The sequence below is a fragment of the Melospiza melodia genome, chromosome 12 (assembly GCF_035770615.1).
Source record: "Melospiza melodia melodia isolate bMelMel2 chromosome 12, bMelMel2.pri, whole genome shotgun sequence".
In the NCBI taxonomy this organism is placed as follows: domain Eukaryota; kingdom Metazoa; phylum Chordata; class Aves; order Passeriformes; family Passerellidae; genus Melospiza; species Melospiza melodia.
The window spans coordinates 17,259,262-17,282,152 of record NC_086205.1 but is presented as its reverse complement, the minus strand read 5'-3'; the positions used below and the strand labels follow the sequence as shown (position 1 = coordinate 17,282,152).

General features: G+C 45.3%; 1 long non-coding RNA gene across 1 annotated transcript in view; it reads left to right on the top strand.

The window, feature by feature from the left end:
* The window catches only part of LOC134423446 (uncharacterized), a 110,663-nt gene extending 96,676 nt beyond the window's left edge, over nt 1-13,987 (top strand). The window contains exons 2-3 of the long non-coding RNA XR_010029122.1: nt 12,211-12,336; nt 13,718-13,987. This is a non-coding gene — a long non-coding RNA (uncharacterized LOC134423446). The remainder of the gene's footprint in view (nt 1-12,210; nt 12,337-13,717) is intronic.
* The last annotated feature ends 8,904 nt before the right edge of the window (nt 13,988-22,891 follow it).

Below are 22,891 nucleotides of genomic sequence, written 5' to 3'. Positions count from 1 at the left end.
CTAATTTTTTTCTTTTTCTTACAACTACATTACTTTCCTTCTGATAATCTGATACTAATGAGAATTATTTTACTGATCTAAAATGTGCTAACTGGTATCTTGTGGTCTGTATCACACAGAAAATGTGAATGCTTTGTTCTGCCTTTGGCATCCACAAATCTTTGGAGCATGGCATGTCTGAGAACTGGGTTTGTGGGCTGCATTTCAAGATGTGTGACAAACCTTCTTACTGGGAACCTACCAACATATTAAGGAAAGTCTGGATGCTTGTGTGCATTTGTTTGGCTGCAGATTAAGTTTTGGCCATGAAACAACATGTCCTGAGGACATGCATGGATGGGTTTCACAGCACCCAGTCTGCAGTATGAAGGGCAATTTGGAGAAGGCCAAAAATTGTTTTCTTCCCTTTTTTGATCTTCACATTCACTGTACCTTTCTCTTTCTCTTTACCTTCCCTCTGTGAGTAAAGAACATGGCTGTGTGCTTCCTTTATTAAATAGTTCCAACTTTCTTTTCTTCATATGAAGAATCATTGTAGCCCTCTTGCACTCTCTTATTTGCCAGAACATGTTTTCCTTTGGCTCTGATGGATCAGTTTGCACCAATGAAACTCAATGCTCTGAAACCTCACATGAATTTTATAGTCATGCAATAAGATTTTGAAAGTTAATAACACATTGTTATGGAGAAGAAAAGCACTTGAAGAAAAGCATGGGAAATTACACACAGATCAGAAGTTCTGAAAGATTTTGCAAGTTCAAAAAGCCTTATAAATACAAAATGAGTTTCTCAGAGGGGCAGTGTGAGCACCTCCCAAAGGCAGGAAGATCAAGGTGTAAATAGTCTGAGCACGGTGCGACGCTTTCTGCTCACCTCCTGGCAATGCAAATGCTCTCAGCCCTTTCCTCACAGGTCCTGGCTTCATAAGCAGCCTCCAGCACAGTTTGTCTCTTTGCTGGATTTCCCAGCCTATTTTTGAAGAGCTGCCTGACTTCTATTCCATGCACAGCTTTGCAGTTCCCTAAGTGTCAAATCTGGGATGGGATTTCCACCCCCACTCCTCCCCCCAGCCTTTCCTGCATCCCTGCCAGCTCCACAGAGTCTGATCTCTCCCCAAGCCAACCCTCCTCACTTCACAACTTCCCCCTTGCAGTTTGAGCTGGGTTCCCAGTGCAGTCTCAGTCTGTTATTTCCTAGAAGACAAACAGCCAGCAAGGGGGAAGTATTTTAGGGCATATTCCTCCTTATTTTCTTTCTTTGCTTCAATCTGGTATCAAAACCCCTTTTAAAAGCATCTTTCCCACTCTTCACAAATATTCAGGGTTATTTGACTTCTCCCCTGTGCTCTGGAAAGATTTTTCTTTTCTCTCTGTCACTCAGGCAGAGGGAAAAATCTAATATTATTATTCCTGCTGAACAGCTCTCGCCTGCTGTGATGGCTCTGCAAAGGACTTGGAGATAATGCAGCCACCAGGACTGAGGGCTTGGTGACAGTGGTGAGCTCAGCCAGAATTTTGTGCTCTGTGCCATTGTGCCCACATGCAAACCTGTGACTTCCTGGCAAAATCTGCTTTGGCTGTGACAAAAGTACAGACAAGACATGAGAGAATCTTGACTTATGAGGATGCAGGTACTAGAAAATCCCCATGAGCTAATGGGAATATGATGCAAAATATCCAGGCCAGACCAGCAGACAAGGGTCTTTGGATCCTCCTGGTGAGCAGGCTGTGAATGCTAGTGCTGGTAATTAGTTGAGGGAGATGCTGTTATAAATAGAAGAGCTGACTGAATCTTTTTTGTGGCAGATAAGCGTACAATGAGTTTAGTAATTTCCTGTGTAAGAGCATGGTGTTATTTGTAAAGCTATTTTTAATTGTTCATTACTGTTAATTACTTGTTTTTTTAAAAAAATGAGACAGCATTATGAAAGAATTGAACCATATTGGGAATTATCATCAATCAGAATGCCCTCTGCAAGCTGCCTGCCAGGGAACATTGTTGAGGTAGCAGACACATGTACTTTTAACCAACAGTGATTTTTCAGGCTGACATGAATTTTGAGCACTCACATTTTTGTTTTCATAGAGGTTTTCTTTTTATTGTAAACAGCTTCCTTTCCCTGTGCCCATGGGACAGGGAATTGCAGGACTTTGCCTCAGACAGGGAGAAGAGATTCAGACATTGTCTGAATTGCTGTTCTCACCAGAAGAGTGACCCACAACACATGATATATATTCCTGTGTCAGAAAATCCCCCCATCTCTAACACATGAGGAGCTGCAGCAGACTAACAGCTGATGCTTCATTGCTCCTGTCCAAATGTTGTTGCCCACATGCTTGACAGTGAATTAGCTGCTAATAATGGATCACCAGACTCTTGTGGAGTGAAACGTTTACAAGAAGCGACATGCTGCCAAGTTTAAAGTCTGGGAACACAAGGCAATTTCAAACCTGTCATTTCCTCACAGAAAGGGGATTATTGCTTTGTTATCAACAAAGATACTATGTTATGTAGCTTTCCTGCCCTTGAATTATTTAGGTCACATGGGATGGCCATGGGTTATATTGAAAATTGCATCTTTTGGATCTGTTTATGTACTGGATGTGTGTCTATATAAACATCCAGTGTGGAATTCAGAGCGCAGGTGCACAGACCACATACATGCAAGTCTCTGTGCTCTCAGACTTGCCAATTGCCTCAGACAGCCCCTGTAAGAGAGATTTATTGCCAGCTGCCCCTGTTCCTGGCAGTCAGGGTGCCCCCTGTGATAGGTACAAGGAGTCAGTGCAGCACCTGATGCCCTGACTGAAGGGAGAGTTGGCAGCACCCTGCTTCACCCTTGGTGCCACAAGCCTCTGGCTTATCTGGCTGAACTTCACTGCTCTGTCCAGTGAAGATGCTCTGAGAGCCATCTCTTGATCACAGCTTTTCCATGGCTGTGCTCATTCCTGCTCATCAACACATAGAGGACCTGGTAGATGATAAAGTTGCCTGTTGGTGTGGAGTGAGGATTGTGCTGTTCCATCAAGAAGGCAGCAGCTGATGCCACTTTCATTGTGGGTGAGCAATCTCGTACTCCCTGCTGGGTTTTGCAAGAATTTCTGTGGATGCTGGTGCTCAGAGTGTGCAGAGTTTCAAGTAATGCATTCACATGCCTGTACTGCAGAAAAGTGGGAGATGGATTGGACCTAGTTTTTTAAAAATCCTAAATCAGAAAATGTATCTCAGCCATGTTCTGGCTTTCCAGAAAAACTGACTCTCCCTTTTACTAGTTAAAGGACAAGAGCTGTGGTAACAAATTCATAGTAAACTACTGGTTTGTAGAGAAAACATTCTACAATTTTTAGCCTTGTTTCATTTTTGTTACGATATTGAAACATACCGTGATAACAAGACACACTAATATTTTGTTTGTATCTGGTAATTAACAATATAAATATTCTCAGGGTGCTCTCAAGTCTTTTCTTTTGCACATTCATTTCCTCTGTTTCACAGTCTTTAGTTAAACCTGCTTGAAAAATCACATTTTTCAGAATGTGCATGTTTCTTGAGGAACAGTTTTAACTTGAATAAAAGTTGATTTCTTGCAGCTCCTCAAAAGCTGAGAATTTATGCAGAGTATTCAAGGCTAATTTCCTGTAGTTTTCCAACTGAGGCTGTCATGATCTACAGACAACAGCACCCAGCCCTACATGAGATATAGCCATGATTCCATCTTTTTGTGTAGTGAAATAAATATGTATGTGTGATGTATCTACACATCTATAGTATATGCCCTGTACGTATGTCTTTGGCACTTCACTTAAATATGTCAGTTAAAATAATGTGTTTGAATATTTAGACTATAAGCAAAACACTGGGAGATTATGAACTTTGAATAAATTCTGATAGTTAATATGCATATGCATTTACCTTTGCAGGGCAGTACCTGCCTTACAAAATGGGGTTGTACTGCAGAATTGCCTTTGATTTACAGCTCTACCAATGTGCTGATTGAGTCAAAGGAATTGAGACAGCAGGTCTGGCTCTGGCATAAGATTTAATGTATTTCTTTTAACTGTTTCTTTCCAAGTGCAAGGCAACTGCACCAGTAAAGAGGCAGTGGCATGTTTTAAAAGGGCATTTCCCTCACAAAAGCAGGTATAAGTCATAGGAAATCTAAATTTGTCACTGCATGAAAATCAGAGGGTAAAGAGAGGCTGTTTGGAGGGCTCATTGTTTGAGAATTCCTTTTAGGAAGCTCTTCATCAGTAAATCTGTAGACATCATCATCGCTTCTTACTCTAAGCCAAGCAGGAAAAAACATTATGTTTTCCTGTCAATGCCTTGGATTAAAAATGACTAAACAAGCATTTGTGGCAGGTTAATTGCTCCTTGGGTACCTGCAAGCCCTGCACAGAGTGGGTGTGAATATTAACTCCAGCAGCAGCAGTTTCCACACGGGGAGGCCGTGTCAGCAGGCAGACACAGCCCCAGCAGCACAAGGTCAGCTCGACCTTCCTCCCCTCTCCCTTATTGTTTCTGCTGCTCCTTGTCTGACCAAGAAATCTGCTCCCAGAGCACAGCAGCAACGCTGAGATGGAGGGGAGGGCAAGGGGCTTGGAGTAAAACTGTTATTCTTGAATCCCACCTATAAAACTACAGCACAAAAATGTTTAGTCAATGGTTGAAACCCGCCTGTCTATCACACAGGCACACAAACACAGCTTCTCTTTTCTCCAAAGACCTGTGTTCATGTTAAAGCAAATAAATGGTGCACTAACATTTGTATTCACCTCAGATTAGTTGGAAAAGCATGTACTTACACTTGGAGATTGTCAGGATTATACACAATCAAAGCAAGAATTGTGTTTTTATGACTGCATATAAATATGTGCCCCAGGGCTTTGTTTCCTCTGGTATTTCATTCTGCTCAGATCTCCAGCTCTCTGAGTGTGTGCACCCCTGGAAATGTGGGGAAACACAGTAAGAGAAGTAGAGAAGTGACAGCAGAACCAAAGAGTGGCCAGGGCTGGTCTTTCCACTCAGGTTTTGAGGTTATTCAGAGGAGGGTGCCTTGTCTGCTCTCCAGAGGCTGTCAGCATGAGTGGCACTTAGGTAAAGTCAGGTTACTTTGTCTGATATGGGATGTAACATTAGAAATCGAATGTGCAATAATCTTTCATATTTATCCAACCTCTCATTGCTTTTGTGCCTAATACAACTGTAAATGCATTCATTCTTGCAATGCTGTCTTGGAGCAGGGTGTTTCTGTGGTCCTTCTTTGGCAGGGAGGGAGCTGAAATGCAGAATCACCTGGGGAAGGTCAGGCAGGAAAACTGAAGGCAGGAAAGGGAGCAGGAGAGCTTTCCTAAAACCTTGGAGACATTCCTGTCCTGGGGCTAATCCTGGGGGAATGAGGACTGAGCAGGGCAGGCACACAGGTGTGGAGTGACTCAATTTTACCTTTCCAGTGCCCTGCACCTCCTCAGATGTGTGAGTGGCAGCAGCAGGCACTGTGGGACCAGCTGCATTCTTGGGATGCTTATTGGTGACCCTTGGTGGTGAATTTGGGCATCCAGGATAAGGACACAGCCTGCTTTGGGAAGGGGTCAGGGGGACAACCCCAAGAGGCATCTTATCAGCTGAGATTTTTTCAGTGGTGCATTATCATTGCTTTGGATCCTGTCATATGGTTCTTTCTTAACACTGCAACATGAAGAATTCTGCACCAATTAATTCTGTATCAGGATGTAACTTTGGCTTTTAGCTGCATTTAGCTCCATGGACCAGACCCCATCTGCTTTTGTGGGTAAAGGGAGATGCAGATGTCTCAAAAAGCAGCCAAGAGCCCAGTTCTTTTGCAGTGCCTGGTCAATACTTGATGTGAATAGCTGACTGCAGTGACCCAGCAGCAGTGCCCCAGTTTGTTATCTCAGCTGGCCCAGCTGGAGGGCACAAGGGCAACAGCCAGGGCTGCTTCCAGGGCCATCCTGCTGCCCTGCAGTTAATTTCAGGGTGTGCTCCTCTGCCAAGCTGGCAGAGCAGGTATGAGAGTGTGATAGCACCTGCTGAAAGACACCAGTTGTATTCTGTTGCAGGCTTTTCTTTTTCCTTTTCCTCCTGTGCTATTTTTACTCTGGTTTGAACCAGTGTTTAATTTGCCTCTTTTCACTTCTTGCCTCTAATAACAACTCTCTCTCTCATCTCACTGCTTTGCCTGATCATCTTTCCTCCTTCTTTGTTAGATGTCTGGTTTCTCATATTCTCCTTTCTTCTCTCCCCCTGTCTTGCACACTCCTCCTCACACACATTCTCATGCACTGTTTATCTGCACAGCTCCCCCTGTTCAGGAGGTGTCTCAGGAGCCGGGGGAGAGGGTCACAGCCCTGCCAGCTGCCTGGACAGTGCACACAGAGCCATTTCCACGAGGGAGGCAGGCTGATGTCTGCCAAGGAAAGCCAGCTTTGGTAGCCCAGCAGTGCCATGCAGGCAGTGCATGGAGCCTGCTGCCTCTTGGTGCAAAATGCGCCCCTTCAACCATTTTCTTGTCCCTCTGTTTGCCCTGCAGTTCTGTTTCCATTTCAGCAGTGTTCTGATGGCATTTTCTGAGAGGATTCTCTGGTGCAAGGCACAGCTAGCACAGTGCATCCCTGTCAGTCAGAGCTAAAGGTGTGAGCTGGCAGCCTGGAGGAGGAGCAGGGTCCCTGCAAACCCACCCAGCAGCTCCATGGCCATGTCAGGGTGTGGGTCTGGGTCACTGGGCTCACTGGAGCCCTGCTTTCCTCTGATCAAGCTGTTGCAGTGCTGCCGCAGCTCATCCTCCACCTCAGCCCCTGAACCTGCTCCTTTGCAGGGGTGTTTCAGACCTATAGAAAAGTGCAGAGCATTAGGAGTCCCTGCATGGCAGCTGGAATTCATGGGTGTAATTTCCTCTGGACTGGTTTGCCACAGCTGGCTGGCTGTGGTCTCTAAAGGGAAAACTCTGAATTTTGATTGTTGTCTGTCCCAGTGTCCCATTTCTGACATCTCTGCAGTCCCTGCTTGAAGGAATTTTGTGTTCTCTCATACCCAGAGAGTTATTTTCAGGCTTATCTGCCTGTCCTCTACCACTCAAACATACTTGATTATAGCATGGACTGGCTTCAACAAAATGGTGCGGGATTGCCAAAATTGTGTTTTCCTCATGAAAAGGGCAGCCAAGCTTGCCACAGGAGTGGTTTTCTGTCTTTCTGCCTCTTATCCCTCAGGCAACAAGCAGGCTCCCACCCACTTGTAATTAAACATTGAGGGGACGTTCAGTGACCTGTGGCACCTGCCAGCCCTGTGTAGCTCCTGATGGCAGCAGGGTCCTTCACACACGTGTGGAGCTCTGAGACCATCCCCAGGCAGTTCCCCTGTTTTCTGGGGCTCTTCTCAACCCACTGCAAGGCTCCAAGGCAGCAGAATTCAGTGGAGGGAATAAGAGTACAAACAAGGATATTGCTGGGTGACTCCACGTACGGCTGGGATTTATCTCCCATCTAGCAGCTCATGCATGCACACATGTATTTTGGGTTTTCAAAGAGTGGGAGTAGTCTGGTCAAGTTTTCCTTTTGCATTTTCAGTTTCCTTCTCTCCACCCCCAACAAACATCACTCTCTGGCAGAAAAGACCAGGAGTGTAGTGTACCTAAGATCTGCCAGGTGAGTGACCACCTGCTGATCAAAAACCCTAAAAATAATCATAGGGTAAAAATAATCTGTTAAGTTATTCTTGTATTGTTAAAAAGAGCCGAGAGCCTGTCTCAGCAGCAGTGATTTAAGTGCTCCTTCAACCCTGAATGCTGCCAGAGCCACCCTGAAGGAGCTTTCCCTGCCGTTGCCAATGGTGTTGGCCAGCCCTCAGTGACTCTGTGTGCTCTGTCACACAGCATGGGGCAGGACGAGTCTCACAGCACCACAGCCTCCTGTGGAGCCAGTGAGGTTCCATCACCAGCCAGGGGCTCTGTACAAATCACAAACGGGATGGGGCTGCTGTAGAACGTGCCTCGAGCTGTTTTATTTTTCAGCATCACTCTCATTACATGGTTATGACAATGGGAAGATGCCAGCAGCTCACATCCCAGGCAGCAGACCAAGAACTTAATGTTACAACTTACTTTATAAGTTTTTTGACCAATCACACAAAGCAAAAGCACATTGACAGTAGTTCTATCCAACCACTATAAGCACAGGTACCTTTGGTTAAACAATGCTTGCTTATTTTGAATACAATACCTGCTTGTAAGCCTTAAAACACAATGCACAGAGCTCCATTATTAAGCTTCAATCTTCCTAATATCTTGCTAGATAAACTTTTCTGTAGCTTAGAGAGTTATTCTAGACAAGCGTTAATACACAGACCATTGTTCTATTTTTCCTTGCTTTTCTATTTTTTAAATAATTTTTCTGCTAACCTATCTCATGGCTGCTGCTTAGCTCTAATCACAGTTCTACTGCCTCTGAGACCTGCCTTTTGCAGCTTTTCCAAAACCCTCTAATTTTTTAGATTCCCACAAGGTTCCATAACCTGTGGATGGAGGTGGCTGCTGCCACCAGTGATGGGAAGATTGGGGTCTGACAGCCAGGAGCTGGAGCAGACACAATAGTTGTCTAGATGGTTAAGTAAGTCTGTTCATTCCCATTTCTGTGGGAGTTCTGAAGAATCTGTAAACTGTTTTCTTGCTTGCTGTTTTGGAACAGAAATTAAAATCTCAGATGGTTGATGGTAGAGCTGTAAAGGAAACAAGAAGTCTGGATAACCTCAATATTTCATCTTTGATTTTGACTTCCTAACATTTTATTTACTTCTTCAGAAGCCAAGAAATCAGTTAACATGCAGAATAGAAGTGTTTATTAAGAACAGAAAGGAAGAAAAGTTTTTCTATGTTCTATTTCTCACAAAAGGTCTAAATGTACAGCAAAGAAACATTGAAAAAATATAAAAGAAAGAAAGAAGCTGATGGGTGAGAGGAATAACTGATGACTGAAGGGTGTATAGGGAATGTGCTCTTTGTGTATCTGCTCTATCATGAGCCAAAGCTAAGAGTCAAACTGAAAGACATCAGATTAGTTAACAACCTCTCCATTTAAGTACATTCCAAAAAGTCAAATTACAGCAGGAAGAATCTGGGCTCGCCTCCGTCTCTGCCCCAAAATATCATTGTTCATTCTCACAGCCTGGCCAGAGGCCAGCTGCTGCCAGGCTTTTAGCCACTGGGTGTATTTAAAAACCATTCTGTGGTCCTGTTTTCCTGTCAGTCCCAGTGAAACCACTGTAAACAGCCATTTCCAAGGGTGCCCATGTCTAAACAGAGGCTGCTGCTGGGCTCTCTGGGGTTGGTGGGGCAAGGGGCAGAAAGGATGAGGAGCTCCAGAGCAGAGCACTCCATCCTCTCCTTCTCCTGCAAACATCTGCTCAAGCCTGGAAGGGGTTTCTACAGCCAGGATCAGGCTCTTCAACAAACCATGGGGGTTGGTTTGAGCTCTGCACATAACACCAGTGGAAATCTGGTCACTGGACTCCCCTGATGGTGGCAGTCCATCACAGCCTGCTATGGGCTGCATGAAACCCCAAGAGAAAGACAAAGATATTGCACAGAACTGTCAAAACCCCCCAAACAAAACAGGTGAGGGAGGCAAACTCCAAGGAAAGCCTCCAGCTGGGAGTGTGTTTGGCCATTGTTTTTCCTGTGGATCTAGGCATGGATTTTGTGAGCTCCCCAGCCAGCCTGACTGCTGTAAGACAACACAGGACCAGTGAAGCCCTCTCTTATTTTTTAAATTACCTCTGCAAGAAAATTAATAAAAAATAAACAAACCCCTTCCTCCCCCTCCCATTTCAATTGCACAGTGGGAACAGGGAATAGTTGTTTGGGTTTGGGGGCTTTCTATATTTTCTCTGAACATGGACATTTTCCTTTGAAAATAAGTGAAGAAAGAAAGCAAGCAGTGAAAGCCAGTTCTGATTAAACCCTAAGCCTGTCAGCTGTTGCATTCATTTATTTTGCTCTGTTTGCCTTCTTTACAGTCTAAAGAAAGCTTCTGCCTTGTGCAGGGCCCTTTTGCCAGGGCTGGGGAGTGGGATGGCAGTGCTGCTGAGGATTGGAGTGAAGGCCACTGCCCCCCTTACCGTCATTTTTGTGGCACCCCTGGGGAGCTGGTGCTGCCACATCCACTGGTGTATTTCACCAGGGGAAAACAGGTCCCGCATCCCTGTTCTGGTTTTGTGGCAATTCTCCTGAGCTGGGAATGGAGGAGCACTCAGAGATCATCCCAGTCAGACCCTGCTTTATTCCCTGCAGGGCTTGCTGTGCCCTGCAGAGTTTGTGTGCTCAGTGCCTGGCTTCCCCCGCAGGCAGAGGACCTGCTCCTAGAACAGAAGCATCCCCAGGCTTATTTCTGTCCCCTCATGTGAGAGCTAGGGGCTGGTTCGATCATGTCTCAGCGCTCGGAGATATAAATATCGTTGGGAGGACGTCTCCCTCTCTGCCTGGGACTGTGTTTGCTCACACGCATGCACTCGCACAAACTGTAGGTGGCACTTGGAGAATTAGCAAAGATGCTGCTGTGTCCTGTGCCGGGCCGTGGCTCTGTGCACCAGCCAGGAGCAGAAAAATGGATCAGTTTGTAGGGAGAAAGGCAGAGAGGGATCAGAGCCTCCCCTGGAACAAAACCCCGCTCGTTCCTCGCCTTCACTGGGATGCAGCATTCAGCTGCTTACAGCCTGTGGGAGAGACGTGCCAGTACCCTGCACTTTTCTCTACAGTATGTTTTATTTATCTGCCTCAGAGGAGGAGGTTTGCTGTAGTTATCACCCCAGGAGTTCAGCTGGATACAAATGTTAACCAACTGGAGGGGAAGCAGCTTGCTCCGAAGGTTTTATCGTTGTTTAGCGCACAGCAGCGAGTGCCAGGCACAGATTATGCATTTGCAGAGCTCCTGGCCCTCTCCTGCCTGGATTGTCAGCACGGGAATTCAAACCACACGGATCAATTTGCTGTCTGTCAGCAGCTGGGCACTGAAGGGCAGCCCTGGATCGATCCATTCTTGGAGCACTGTCCTCATTTCAGGGATTACACGGTTTCCTCTGTGCTGTGTTAACACTTTAGCTGCTGGGTGTTAGTGAGCTCTGCGTGTGGTTATCACTTTGGGATGGTATCTTAGAGAAGTTTGTGTGTTCAGGTTATGAATCTTGCCCAAAGCTTGCTCTGTGGATGCTCAGTGGTGCTCTGTATGAGGTGGAGGCTGGCCTCTTTGATTGTGTACCAGAGGGACAGGGAATCCCTTCTTTCAATCAGCATAAACCTCGATTCTGGAAATTATTCTGTGCTTTTCATGCAGCTCTGAATGCCTCTGGAATGCACATCCCTGGTATAATACTAAAGATGAAAATGGAGAGAAGTTTGCTGCAGTTCACATGCTGAGAAGCCCAGGAATGCTTCTCTGCCTGCTGAAGTGCCATCACATGAAAACTTGCAAAGTTTCTGGCCTTTCTGGCATTGGGAGAGGATATGTGAATGTCATAATTCATTTTTAAAAACAACTAAGCAGCTTAACTGTCTGCAGGAGTGGGGCCATGTGTGAAGAGTTTCAATCCTTTGTGGTTTGGAAATTGTTGCTTAGTGCTTGGAGATGACCTCAGGATCCCCTTTCAGCATTTCTCACTCCAGAGCTGCTCTCAGCTGCTGGGATGTGGAGCCCAGCAGCACCTGAAAAACCAGCCACGGCAGGCAAGGGCCATTTTATGGGCATCTGGGTATTCTCAGTTGCTTGCAGCAAAACTTATCAGCCAAAAGGGTAGAATGGACTGGGACCATACCCTGTAAGCCACTGGCAGAGGCTCCCAGAGCTCTGCCTGGTTGGATAAGTAAGGCCTGGGGAAGAGATCAGCTGCTGGGCCTGCCTAACCTGTGCTTGTTTTCACCATTCAGGCACTGGGTTAGGATCCAGTGTCAGTCCCAAGTGTTATTGGCAAATTATTTCCATTTCTCTTTCCTCCTTGACCACCTTTGTGCTCTGATTGCTGCAAGTTTGGATGGAGCTGGGTGAGCAAATGAATTTCTTTTTGCCAAAGGCCATGGCCCTTGTTTATCATCCGCCCTGGTGCTGGTGAGTCTGGAGTTCTCTGCTTAGGGAAATGGGCTGGAAGTGTGTGTAATGTGAGCTCTACTGCAGTCTTTTCTTTCTTATTCTTTCCATTTTGTTTCAGGTGGATGCATTGATGATGCCACTGTGTTAATCAAGGTGTTAAAGCAGAAGAATGCATCTTGCCTGTATCAGCAAAAGTGATGGGATTTGGAAGACTATCCAGGACCTTGTATGAGCACAGCTGCAGGTAAATCTGCATTGGCAGTCCAAGGTATTCCTAGAAATATTTGTCTAAGAAGTCTGCATTTCAGAAAGATATCAAAACCAATAAACCCCAACAATCACAGTATCATCCCACTCTATCAATACTTTGCCGAACTTTTCTAATGATAAAAACAGCCATGCAAAATCCACACCTTTTTTATTTTATCCCCCCTCTCCCCTGCCAAACCCTCTCAAGTATGACATCAGCCTGAGTCCTGCTCCTTTGTATCCTCAGCCTTCGGTGCCAGATGACAGCAGAGCCAGTGAGGCTTTGTTGGCTTTAATCATGTTCAGTGTGGTGGAGCACAGCAGCTGGAATGATTGGGAATATCCCCCAGCCCGTGTGGGGGCAGTGGTGCTGAAGGAGAGGGGGGCAGTGGCAGTGAGGGAGAGCTGGCAGCACAGGAGCAGCAGTGCTGCAGTCCAGGGGCATTTCAGCAGCTTTCAGCAGCTCTCTGGGGTGTTGGTGCCTGCTGGGTCTGGTGCAGCACTTGGGAAGGTGCATCATCACAGGCTGGGTTTGCCTGAGACTCATTTATCCCTGTCTAACATGGGATTGTTATATACAATATAAACATTGTTGTTATAAACACTGGGTTTGGCTGTTGGTGAGGCACAACTCTCTGCAGTGCAAATGTGCTGGTCACTTCTTACACTGAATATTCACAAAGTCCCTTGGAAACAAATTCTGCCCCAAGTCTTGTTCATAGAGTTAATGGAGGGTCACAGTGCTGGCAGATGTGAGCAGCCACTCCTTGAAGCTGGCAGAAAAGTCACTCCTGAAAAGCACAGTGAGATCCCCTGTGCACACAGGGACCTGCAGGAGCAGCCTTCTTAAGGACTTGCACTGCTTTATCTTAATCAAAAACATTTATCTGAGCTTGGAAAAAGTTGAAGCCTGCCCAGGTTTACTCTGCTTTGGATGCAAAGACTGTTTGTGAAATCAGCCAAGAAACAGTGGATCCTCCTCTTAGCTTAAGCTTGCAGTGCATGCAGTCCTTCCAGGACCAGACATGTGTGAGGCTATTTTGAGATTTACAGGGTAGAGAGCAGTAAATGAAAATGTCATAACCACAGTGGTTGTGAAGGCTTGGAAATCAGAGGTGATGGATGTTCTCCAGCTAGGTGTTATCCCAGCTTTCAATTCTACCTAACCTGGAGTTAGGATTTTCTGAAGGTAACTAGCCTGTTTGCAGCAGTTACATCCCATTTTCAGCATTTGTCATCAGCCCCTAAAGCAATCTTTTTGATTTCCTTTGATCTTTTGGATTTGTCTTTTTGATCTTTATAAGTCTCTTCCAAGCCAAATTGTGATTTTGCTTTTCCTCCCCATCATTCTGCTGTCCTTTCTTTCTCTACCACAGGTGATACACCTATTTCTGCAGGTATCTACAGTTCCAAACCAGTCTTGGGACTTCAGGTAACTCTCAGGTAATCACATGTGCTTAAAGCAAAAACAGCAATCTTAAAAGTAAACTCAGGAGGCTGTTTTGGGTGCTACATGTATATAGTTGTATCACAAAAACCCTAACATGCCACAGTAAACTTTACTTAACAGATTGCTTAATCTCTACAAATGTTAACCTCCAGGTTTTTATTTACTGAGATGGTGTTTAATGATGCCGTTGTCTAATTGAAATGTGTTCATTCCTTCTCCAAGTGCCACTGCTAAGCAATTTACTGATATATTGCAGGAGGACTGGATGGGATTTTCTTTGTTTCAGAGTAAACTTGGGAGACAGATGGTGTGCAGACAGTACAGATGTGACAGCTTCCATTGCTTTCTTTATGGAGTTTTTCTTGCCAACCAAGCACTTTTGTGCTCAAATGGCAAAACTGTAATTTTCAGAGGCACCATAGAGAATGGGCAGGAGTACAGGAGGAAGGAGATTTAGATTTGTGCCTCTTCATCAATGTGGAAATTCACTTCCAAACCCAGAGCTGGAGGTTGCTGGAGCCCAGTTCCCAGCAGCTCTTGAGCTCAGGCCTTTGCAAAGACAGGAGCAGCTTGGAGAGTCCCAGTACTTCTCTTTTTCCTACTGAAGCTTCCAAAAACAAACCCATGGCTCACTCTTTTGCTACAGAGAGAGAGACCAGACCCTGGTCTGGAGCCAAGACCAGCCCAGATCACCCCTCGAGGCTGGGTGGGAGCAGAGAGCAAGGGCAGGCTGAGCTGGTGCTGCTGGTGGGAGCAGAGTCCCAGAGCCAGGTGGCATTTTCATTCCAACATCAAACACCTGTAGATGGGGACATTCATAAAAACACATTTGTTAGCAATGGTTTATTTCCCCTTGGTGCATGAGGCAGCAGCAGAATTGACACTGGACATCCTCAGCAGGCTGATGCTCACCACAGAGACAGAGAGCCGTGATGGCTGGCACACAGGGAGGATCACCAGCTCTTTTCAAACGCACTCCCCTGGATTATCTCAGAGGTAAAGAGCTCAGCAGAAGGGGTGCAGTTCCATTCCTTCCCTGTAAAGCATCTTCTGGGCAGCCTGACTGCAATGTTGTTGTGCAGCTCAGCCAGGAGATGATGGGCTGGAGTTTTTGCCTCTGACAGTCCTGGGGACTCTGCTGTTACTGTGGGTTCTTTTCACCACCAGCTGCCTGCCTGCTATTCACACTAAAACACCAGGAGACAGTGACAGGAAAGGCCAGGTGTGGCCCTAGCCCATTTCTTAGAAGTTGTTCACCTTTTGTAAGCCAGTGCTTTCAGCAGTGTGTGTTAGAGAATGAAATCTGAGCTGCTCTGAAACCCATGGGACTTGTGCCAACTGGGCTGGAGTTTTAGCCTGGAACAAAGACCAGAGCTCTCTGAAATACTGCAAAATGTGAAATTCTGGCCGCAAGCCTCTCTCACTTTTGAATTAAGAGCGAGATTTATTTATTTATTTATTTATTTATTTATTTATTTATTTATTTATTTATTTATTTATTTATTTATTTATTTTTGCAAGGGGCTCTAGAAGCCAATTTTCCTCTCCCTGAAGACAGCTGAGTCTGTGCTGCCTGCCTTGGATACTCAGGGCCACCCTCTGGGCAGAATTTCCTCCCTGCTCTGGCACCACTTGGCAGGACAGATGTGGTTGGAACAAGATTCCTGGTGAACCCAGAACAGAGCTGGGCACAGCTGGCAGTTTATGCTCTGAAATTCAGGCAGCTGAGGGCCAGGCAGGCTGTCAGAAGCTGCTGCCATGCAGTTCTGTCTGCACACTGCCTGTGGACACGTGGCCAGGGGATCTTGGGGTCTGCCATGCATTTCTGTCTGCACATTGCCTATGGACACATGGCTGGCAAAGCTCAGACACTCCTGGCTCCCCCTAATAGGATTAGTCAGCAACAGTGCTAGAAATACTCAGAGCAGCCATCTGTGGAGAGATGACCCTGTCTCTGTGTGTTTATAGCAGCTGTATGGCTTTAATGTGCTCCTGTTCATGGGCTGCTGTTAATTTTCATTAATGTCATACCATTCAATGCAGAAAGGAAAGTCTCTGGCTCAGAGCAAAGGCCACCCCAGGACTGTGGGACTCTCTTTAATCTGACAGTGGCAAGAAATCCCCCACAGGATCCTGTGAGAAGGGATGCTGCTGCTGTGCCTGCACTGAGGCCATGGCCTGGCCCTGTGGCTGAGGTGTGGGAGGGCTCTCTGCTCCCACAGATGAAGGGATGAGGTGCCTGCAGGAGATCACCCGGTTTGGCTTCTTCTCCCTGATGCTGCCACCTCTGTGGCAAGTTTCTTTGCTGTTAGAGGGCTATGGTTTTAGTTCATGCAGCTTCTAACACATTTTGTTATCAGTTTATGCAAGGAGCCCATTGCTGTGCTGTCTGACTCCAGAGTGCCCATGTGAGGGCTGACAACATCAAAAGTGCAGTGCCCACACTCCCAGGGCTGATTCCCTCTGCCTCACATAGGCATGCAGTGTCAAACCAGGTAAGGTGGGAAATATTAGAAATTTAGCAACTTAGCACATGTGCAAACGTGCCAACTGGCAGGAGTCCTCAGAGCAATAAGATGAAACATTTCAAGTTACAGAACAAAATGTCTGTGCTGGGGTACAGAAATACATGTCTTTAATGTGCTGTTACTGAGGTTTAGTAGCAAACCAGAAGGCTATTTAAAAAATCCTTACTTCATGTAATGTTGCTTTAGTCCACATCATTGCCCAACATATCATGAAAGACAATATTATCCAGCTTTTGAATTGGTTCAATACCAATTACTTTTCTGCTTCAAATATCAAGAAGCATTTTTCAAAAAAATTGGTTTTGCTTAGACGTTACGGAAAATAAAATTAGCAAACATCAGAACTCTGTCTTGGGAAATTTGCTGCAAAGCAGGTACATGTATAACAAAAGTAATTATAAGTGAGTGCTGATAATTTATTTACTGGGATAATGCCGTTGTTAGAGATGTCAAAATCCTTGTTTATCTGTTTCTTTTTTATCTGCACAAGTTGTTTTTTGAATGGGTTTCCATGCTTCCAGCAGCAGGAGACTCCAAGTTTCTAATGAGGCTGTAAGGAGTACAAGGACTTTCATGGGAGCAGGGAACTGGAGTCCCATTGGATTTTGGAGTGGAGCAGTCCCCATTTGAGTTTGGCCAGAGGATCTGTGTCAGACTGGGCTCCTGAGTGAACATTTATCCCTTTTCTGGGCTGCACCACATTGGGGCGGCCATGGAGGGGTTGGTTCATTCAGTGACTCTTGGAAAAAACTCTTGTGCAGGAGACAAGGGAAACACAGCAGATCTGATGTTCAGTCAAGGACAGGTTCCTCTTTAGGGTGCCATCATGGAGCTCATGTGGAGCTGCTGCCTCTGGAGAGCTCTAATTCCAGCAGGGAGCTGTGCTGCAGCCCAAAGCAACAAAGTACATGTGCACTTAACAAACCCAAGCTCAGCTCCTTTTGCAAACCAAAATAAATTGTTTCCATGCCTGCCCGGATTCTAAATTAGCAGAACAAACAGTCATTTAAAATGAATGATTTCAAGTCAGAGGAATACAAATCAGAGACTGTGTTTTTTCTCGTTGGAAAAATACTGTTCCAACAAAAAAAATATTACACAGGTTTTTAATCTTCTACAGATGGGATAGAAGATAATAAAGTGGTCAAGAGACAATATAACACATCTGGCTGCACATCTGACAATTCCAGACATTGACAAATCATTCTTTTTGGTGCTTTTACACATAGCAAGGGTTATCAAAGACCACATTTTTATTTGGCTTATGTGACCCTGCACCCAGAAAGATTTAACCCCAGAATCCACCAATATGGGCAGTTTCTGTGGTCTGTTGTGCTCTGCAGGAACCCCAGAAGCTCTGAAAAGAGAGAGCATTCAGGTTTTGCTGGAGAAGAATGGTGGTGCAGGAGAAAAGGAGGAAGGAGTGCCTGTGGTGCCCTGTTTTGAAGGGGAAATGAAATAGAGGGATCAGGCAACATTAGCTGAGGCTTCACACAAAGCTGTTTGGAGTCCTTTCTACAGCTCTGCCTCAGCTGCTCCCAACTCCTGAGCTTTGGCTCTGTCTCTCTGCCATCCTCACCAGCCACGCTTTCCTTCATCTTGGCACAGAAATCATTTCTGCAGGAAGGAGGTCAGTGGGTGATTCGAGTTCAGAGGTCTTCTGAGGAAGTGTCAATCCAGGCAGCAAAGCTGTTTGGAGCAAGTTATGAGAGGTTACCCTCGGGCAAGCAGAGATGTGTGATGAGCACATTACTCCAAAGGGAGCTCATAATTTGATACAGACCTCTGGAAGCTACCAAATTCCAATTGTGCATATTAAAACTCTGAACGCTTCAGGTCTGATTTAGGCTGCTGCAAAGTCAACAGGAGTCTCTCACTGCCTCCAGTGGGCTTTTAATGTGATCCTTATTGAATAAATAATCAAGAAGTAAACCTGCATAGAATCTGATTACCTGGTCTGCAGCCTCTGAATGAACTCTCTGCTGCATTATGGAATTACAGCACTGGCATGTGAGATCCCAGTGAACTAAGAGCAGAATTTCCATTGCCCAGCTGAGTACCTCTGGTCAGGCTAATGTCTGACTTCTGCTCTGAAATCACCAGTCTGTGTTACACAAGAGGTCAGACTCTCTGATTTACAACTGTCCTTTCTGCCTTTAATAATCTGTGATGAAATCTTTTATACATGAACTCTAAGTGGCTGCCAGTGCCTGCATCAGCTGCAAACCTGCCCCACAACCACTCACCCTTTCTGCAAGTCACTGGGGCTCCAAGGCTGCCAAGATGGTGCTCTGAGATGATCCAAAAGATCTCTTTTATTTAGCAGCACAGCTGTTTGTTATTCTGTCCAGGAGCAGCAAAGCTATCAATTGCACAGAAGGAAAACATTTTAAAGCACACTGAACAGCAAATTATCCTCTGCTCAGGATATTAAAATATCTCAAACCACAAATTTCTCAGTGTTATTATTTTGTAGCAGACATCTGGCACACCAGCCTATAGAGCAAGGAGGTGATGTGCTCATATCAAGTCTGGATTTAAAGGGGATGTCCAGATAGCCTTGTGCAGTCTGCTTCCAGTCAGGAGCTGCTTCTGCAGACCCTTCATCTCCAATCCATTGTCTTACAGTCACTGCCACGTTGGAATGGCGTGTTCTGTTCCCATGATGAGGCTGGATGTGTGGCCAGCATGCCTGACACAGACCACCTTGTGAGGGAGAGGGAGTCTGCAGCCAGTCCTTTACTCATTTATTGACACACCTACCATTTTTGGGACTTGCAAAAATTGCTGGGATTGCTTGCTCCCGTGAGGTCTTTGCCCTCAGATTCTCAAAAGCAGTTTTTGAGGTGCTGATCAAGCCAAGATCTAAGGCAGGCTGACTACAAGATGTTCTGCTGTCATCAGAGGTTCCTGCAGGGCCAGACCCACCCAGACATCACAGGTGCTGGCACAGAGGGGATTACTGAGGGGGGAAGAGGGCTACAGGCCTAAGGCATGGACAGACAGACAGACAGACCCCCTTCCCCTCCAAAACCAAAAACTTACAGTTTGGTTTTTTAGTCCTTCAGCCAGCAAGAAAATGCTGGTCACACTGTTGCATAAAACCTACTGATGTGGAAAAGGGTAACTTCCCTGAAGTTAAGATAGAGGATGAGTGGTGTCATCTGGCATGAAGTGTGAGATTTTGGAGACAAAGGAGGACAGATTCCTGCAGTATACTCTGGAAGGATACTGGACATGACTTTGGGGGACACAGGAGAGGTGGCACATAGCAAATATAAGGTCTGGATGGTAACAAGAGTCTTCATCTTATTTCCTGTGATCCTCTGACACTGTGCAATCATTTTCTAGCCCTGAAAATGATGGTCAAGGTTTGATAAAAGGTATAACTCATCAGTATGTGCAGAAGCCTCTGCAAAACCCAGATGGGAAAATGACCTTGATTCCTGCAGTTAAAGAGAAAATGAGGCTTGGGCCAGTTTAATTCCCAAGGTTGCACATTGATTTCATTGGAGTTGCCCTGGGGGTGAGTTTGATTCTCAACTCTTTGAAGTTTTCAAAACAAAGCAGAATCCAGGCGGGCAGTATGGAACTGATGGGGGTTTTTTGTTTGGGTTTTGGGGTTGGTTTTTTTTTGGTCAGTTGTTTTAGTACAAGCTACACATGATGTACAATTATTTCTGCAAATCTGTAGGAGCAGGTAACTATTTTACAAAGAAAAGATAAAACTTTAACCTGGAACCAGCTCATGTTGACTTTAGAAAGATTTCCTTTTATTGCTGAACATGTCTTTCTGTTTAAAGTACCTCCAGCTTTGACTCTCAGGGCTGCAGCCCTTCTGTCTCTCTGCAGCCACCACCTGCTGATGTGTTTGCTTGTCCAGAAGAACGTATCTCTGAAAGAAAACTGGTTTTACTGAATTAATATAAAGTGGGATCAAACTGCAGCAGTTCAAGTTAAATTTCTACATGGATGTGGATTCCACAGTTTGGTTATGTCTCCAGCTAGATTACTGTATTCCTTGGCCATTAAATATTGTCAATACTGAGTGTTTTTCTGATTTTAAATGCTACCAATTTATACAAGCCCTATTCAATCTGACAGATGGAATAAAATTCTGAAATAGTCTAGTGTTTGAATTTGGAGATTCAAGAACACAGAGGTGAGCATAGAATTTGGAACTTGAGTTTGGTTTTACAGGGACAAATATGAAAGTGAAATCCCAAGATGATAATTTGAAATGGACCCTTTTCCATGGCAAATTTAGGTCTCTCTGTACCCACGGGGAGCTTTTCCTGGGAAGTTCTGGTTCCACACCCTGAATGCACAGTTTGAATTCAGATTCAGGACCTACCTGGCAGCCCATTGGCCTTGCTGGGAGAATCATATGAACTTGCCAGTGAAGGACAAATCTCACAGTGCCCTGACTGGGACCTTGTGAAAATTCATTACATTCTCATGTGAAAACTCCTCATCTGAAGCCCAAAGGAACTGAGCTGGGAGTCACCAGAGTATCCCATCTGTTTGTGAGATAACGTTTTCTGCTCCCACAGCAGAAGTCAGTTTTTCCTATTAGTTCTGCTTTCTGTGCTGTCTGATAGCAGGAAGAACAAAACCCAGTGAAAATTAAAAAATGAAGATAATGCAAAGTTAAACACACCTCTTTTTGATCTTCAAATTGAGTTGATGTCAAGTAAAGCTTGTTCCCTGTGCACTGTCTTGCTTCTTTGTTTAATGGTGAATTGAGTGAAACTATTTGATTTGCCAGCTTGTGCAGTAAGTTGGAAAATAAAATTAATAAGTGGCAGTGTCAGAGTCACAGCGTGTAAGTGACCCCCGTGAGGCACAGTTGAATCAGAAGCTCTTCACCTTTGCAGTTTATCCTGTGATCAGATCCCTTCACAAGGTCTGAGATCCCCAAAACCCCTGCTCAGGGGGGCACCACCGCCCAGGCTGGGCACAGCACAGCACAGCAGGGAGGGACATCTGTGCCTCTCACATTTTGGGGTTCTTGCTTTGGGCTCTGCACAAATCAGGGTCCAGGGAAGCAGAATTGCTCAGGACAATGAGCTCTGCTTTCCTGGCATGTTTGGAGAGGCAGGAGGTGCCCTGGAGAGGTCTCTGTGAGGAGCTGAAGCCTGAGCAGGACACTCAGCTTGGGTTCCCACTGCTCTGCCCTCCTTGGGCCAGGGACTGAGTGAGGAGAATCCCACAGGGAAACTCAGAGCTCTGGGAGATGAAAGGAGGCATCACTGTGGGTAGGAGACAAGCCAGGAGCTGGATAGAGAGGCCTAAATATCACCAAAGTCCTTGCTGAGTGGCTGGCACTAACATGGACCCACTGGTTGCTTTTCTCCCTCCAATTTTTTTAGAGCTCAAGGAATTAAAATTCACCAAAGCCTTAATTTCTGAAAGTTATTAAGTCTGACATAATTTTTCTTTCACAATGTCCTTTAATTGGACTGACCAACATGTTCCTCCTCCCCAGTGGAGGAACATTCTTTATTCCCCTTTATTCTTGTATCACGCTATGAGAAAGAAGGGTTGTAACCAGCTCCTAAGATGCAGATTGCACACAAGGGTAGCACAGCAGAGCCATCCTGCTTTCTTTACCAGCTCTGCTCAGTATTTAAACAGAGTTATTTAGTTCCCACGGGAGAATTGTGCTAGAATAGAGAAAGGCACAGCACGCAGCTATTATTGGGGCAGTGATTGTAATGAGCATGGAAAAAGGAACAATATATAACCTATTCTTAATAGACTCTTGGGAAGGTTATCCTCTGCTATTCCTCTGATCCCATATCCAGAATTTTTATTTTTTTAAATAATTGATAATGCCTTGTTTTTTTCCATTTATATTGCTCAGTAAACATTAATGGCATTTTACAAAGATGGATTATCCCTTTGCCTGCACCAGATTATTTTAAATAAAGCAAACCTCCTGTTTCTTTTCAAGCAATTGTTTGATGAGAGATCCCGTCCTTTCCAGAAAGGACACCTGACCATGGAAGGTGAAATTTTTCTGCACTGAAACTGCAGTTGTGGCAGCTGGGAAAGCCCTGGAGTCTGTCTGAGCTCCCTGTCATCACCACAATTCCTGGTGAACGCTGTGGTGAGATGGAGCCATGCTGGCCTAGACCTCCTCTGCCATGGAGAAGGTGCCTGAACTCCAAGAGGGAGGCAGGCTGGGAAGGTGTCCAACTTTCTGTGCATGCAGCACTTCATTATGCAACTCTCATGAATAGAAATCCTCTGTCCTGGAATGGGAGTTATTAAGCTTTAACTTTGTGGCCACAAATGTATCAGCAGTTTTGAGATCTTCAGGATCTTAAATATGGCGCTAAAAATGTATCAGCCTGGCTATGGAATTTTGGGGGGATTTTTTTTTTTCTTTAATAAAGGTGTGTAAGAAGAACATGGGGAAATGGAAGGGTGCCCATGACTGTAGCTCAGCAGCTGAAGCAGAGCAGTCAAGTTTAACTCAGTGCAGGTGAGGAGGATCTGAGCCTTAATGCCTTCTGCTCCATGGAAACTGCCTCCCATCCACTTCAAGGCTGAAGCATTGCTGGTGG